Here is a 4,010-nt window from a genome sequence, read left to right on the forward strand (position 1 = left end):
ATATCGCCATAAAGATGGAGCAGGGGCGACCCTAGAATTTATTTGTACAATATGGGTATCAAAAGAAAAGTGTTAATGAGTATTTTAAAAGGGAGTAATCCCTAGTTCCATAGGTGGACGCCGTTTCGAGATATCGCCATAAAAGTGGGCCAGGGGTGACTCTAGAATTCGTTTGTGCAATATGGGTATCAAACGAAAGGAGTTAATGAGTATTTTAAAAGGGAGTGGGCCTTAGTTCTATAGGTGGACGCCTTTTCGAGGTATCGCAATAAAGGTGGACCAGGGGTGACTCTAGACTTTGTTTGTACGATATGGGTATCAAATGAAAGGTGTTAATGAGTATTTTAAAAGGGCGTGGAGCTTAGTTCTATAGGTGGACGCCTTTTCGAGATATCGCCATAAAGGTGGACCAGGGGTGACTCTAGAATGAGTTTGTACGATATGGGTATCAAATGAAAGGTGTTAATGAGTATTTTAAAAGGGCGTGGGGCTTAGTTCTATAGGTGGACGCCTTTTTGAGATATCGCCATAAAGGTGGACCAGGGGTGACTCTAGAATGAGTTTATACGATATGGGTATCAAATTAAAGGTATTAATGAGAGCCTTAAAAGGGAGTGGTGTGAAGGCGTTTTCCAGATATCGACCAAAATCTGGACCAGGGTGACCCAGAGCATCATCTGTTGGATACCGCTAATTTATTTATATATGTAATACCTGCCAAGATTTTAAGGGTTTTTTATTTCGCCCTGCAGAACTTTTTATACTCAGTTGAGCAGAGCTCACAGAGTATATTAAGTTTGATTGGATAACGGTTGGTTGTACATATATAAAGGAATCGAGATAGATATAGACTTCCATATATCAAAATAATCTGGATCGAAAAAAAATTCGATTGAGCCATGTCCGTCCGTCCGTCCGTCCGTCCGTCCGTTAACACGATAACTTGAGTAAATTTTGAGGTATCTTGATAAAATTTGGTATGTAGGTTCCTGAGCACTCATCTCAGATCGCTATTTAAAATGAACGATATCGGACTATAACCACGCCCACTTTTTCGATATCGAAAATTTCGAAAAACCGAAAAAGTGCACCGAAAGAAAAGTCTCATGTAAAATTAACATTTCTGCATTATCAATTCCACATTTCGGCGAAAAATGTCATCTTAACGTTGAAAATGATAGAACAGCAGGTTTCACGTTAAATTGATATGATAACTATTAAATCAACATTGTCATGTATTACATTGTCATATCAATTTCTCATGTTAATAATACATTTTACCATTTAACATTTAAAATGATCAAAGTAACAGCTTTCACGTCAAATTGATATGATAACTATTAAATCAACATTGTCATGTATTACATTGTCATATCAATTTCTCATGTTAATAATACATTTCACCATTTAACATTGAAAATTATCAAAGTAACAGCTTTCACGTCAAATTGATATGAAAACTGTTAAATCAGTCTTTCATGTTAATAAAACATTTCACCATCTAACATTGAAAATTATCAAAGTAACAGCTTTCACGTCAAATTGATATGAAAACTGTTAAATCAGTCTTTCATGTTAATAAAACATTTCACCATCTAACATTGAAAATTATCAAAGTAACAGCTTTCACGTCAAATTGATATGAAAACTGTTAAATCAGTCTTTCATGTTAATAAAACATTTCACCATCTAACATTGAAAATTATCAAAGTAACAGCTTTCACGTCAATTTGATATGAAAACTGTTAAATCAGTCTTTCATGTTAATAAAACATTTCACAGAATATTTATTAAAAAACGTTCTATAGAAAATCGAATTAAATCGTTTTGTACGTTGTGTATAAGTATAAATATATATGAGTGAGTATTGATTAAAGAACAAGACATGAAATAAAAGTGTAAATGAGTGATAATTGCTTGCTACTTGGCGAAAACGTTTCGCTGGCTATGAATAACGCTGGGCAGAGGAATTCTTTCTAGAAGAAAGACTTCTGCAAATTTCTGAAAACACAGAGATTGTGACGCAAGGTGCTCCGTGTGGAAATTTACAACTGGTAAGAAGTGATTTTTATAAACAACTTCTTTTTATATGGTTAATTTGAAGACCATCCATTGAAAATGCTATGCAATGTATGGAGCATAGAGCAGAGCCGTAGCCTAATACAGTGATAGCATTCCTTAGGCTATGAACTACGTCGCGTTTTAGAGCGGGGCAAACAGCAGAAAAAATGCAGAGCCTAAAAAGTTCTATCCCTTTTTTGTGCTACGGCTCTGCTCCTAACTCTGTTCATGTTCAGAGCCGGAGCAGTAGCAGGGCATATTTTTCATTGGTACTGCTGCTCTGGAGTACCTTAAAGCTGTAATGACATTGACTGATCTAAATGCATACCATGATATTTTCTGCCTAGGCTGTCCAAACTCAATCAGGAGAGGACCAGCGTTTAAAAAACTTATTGAAAGAGATGAATGTAGAAGCCGCTTACGACAAGTTTTATGGTAATGGTTTATCTTATTTATATTAAAAATCTTTTGTAACTAATCATGTTTAAACTGACCCAAATAAAGCTTATGGAATCACATATGACCGGTTAAAGTACATAAACTGTGACGACTTGGCGTTGGCATTCCCAGGCAACGAAAATATAGGTTATAGAGCAGAACTTAGGGAAAAAATTGGGCTTTGGAAACACAAGAACGTAATATATTTTTCTATAAAGTTTTAAATAGTATATTGAGTTTTAATATTAACAATTTTCTGTTTTAGTTTCCAGAAGAATCTCTTTCGACTCTTAGTATGAACTCAAATGTACAAAATTGGCTTGAAAATCAGCCTCTCCACTGACCAGCTAGCAATTCCAATTCGGTGAAAGTTACGGTAAGGGTTGATTGGAAGCTGTGGATACTCTTTAAACTTCATTTTCTTGCAGAATGTAACTGACATGGTGAAAAACTCAAAAAGCGGCCAATCTCTACTAAGCTTGTATATAATGAAGAAAAAGTTGGATATGCATGATAGAAAAAGATTGCTTAACATTATTGTGGAAAACTTCAAATTAGTCAACTTTAAGGGGACGACGTATAAAAAGGGCTATTTTTTAACAAAAACTACTGAAGAAGTCATTGAACTATATGAAATAAAAGAAATTGTTATTAGTGTCAATAATGAGGTTTACTTTCTGGTCTATAAACATGAAATTATTGGATTCTTAGAGCACTATCAACCGTACAAAGTTGGTTGTAAAAAGAATGTTATTGAATTAAAAAATGTTGAATTTTTTACAAGTCCACCTATTCATTTGTACTACATTAACGAAGGAACTCCTGTCATTAGAAATAAGAATTTTTAGTTCCTGTTTATTCATTAAAAAAATATGTAAACAAGTGCCTATTTATTATAAAAAAATAAATTTTATTGAATTGAAAAATAATAATAAATATACTAAAAATAATTTTAATTTGATGTGATCTTCATTTCAAATCAACAGTTTTTAATGTATATTTAACGTTACTTTCACGTAAGTATAATTTCCAATTAACATTTTTAAAATGTTGTTTCAACGTTGCTCTACGTGAGTATTACATAAATATCATGTTAATTATGCATGAGTATCATATCAATAATACATTATCGTCATGTTAATTGTACGTGTTTCATGTACATATACATAAATATCATGTTAATTATACATGGGTATCATATCAATAATACATGATCGTCATGTTAATTGTACGTGTTTCATGTACATATACATAAATATCGTGTTAATTATACATGAGTATCATATCAATAATACATGATCGTCATGTTAATTGTACGTGTTTCATGTACATATATATAAATATCATGTTAATTATACATGAGTATCATATCAATAATACATGACCGTCATGTTAATTGTACGTGTTTCATGTACATATACATAAATATCATGTTAATTATACATGAGTATCATATCAATAATACATGATCGTCATGTTAATTGTACGTGTTTCATACACATAAATTTCAC

General features: G+C 32.6%; 1 long non-coding RNA gene across 1 annotated transcript; it reads left to right on the forward strand.

Moving 5' to 3' along the window:
- Window positions 1-1,786: 1,786 nt before the first annotated feature.
- On the forward strand, window positions 1,787-3,080 carry LOC137233795 (uncharacterized). The gene is made up of 5 exons (XR_010947566.1): window positions 1,787-2,054; window positions 2,409-2,496; window positions 2,566-2,696; window positions 2,765-2,875; window positions 2,928-3,080. It is a non-coding gene; the product is annotated as an uncharacterized lncRNA (long non-coding RNA).
- Window positions 3,081-4,010: the final 930 nt, after the last annotated feature.

Source organism: Eurosta solidaginis, chromosome 5 (genome assembly GCF_040869045.1).
Source record: "Eurosta solidaginis isolate ZX-2024a chromosome 5, ASM4086904v1, whole genome shotgun sequence".
NCBI classification, from domain to species: Eukaryota; Metazoa; Arthropoda; class Insecta; order Diptera; family Tephritidae; genus Eurosta; species Eurosta solidaginis.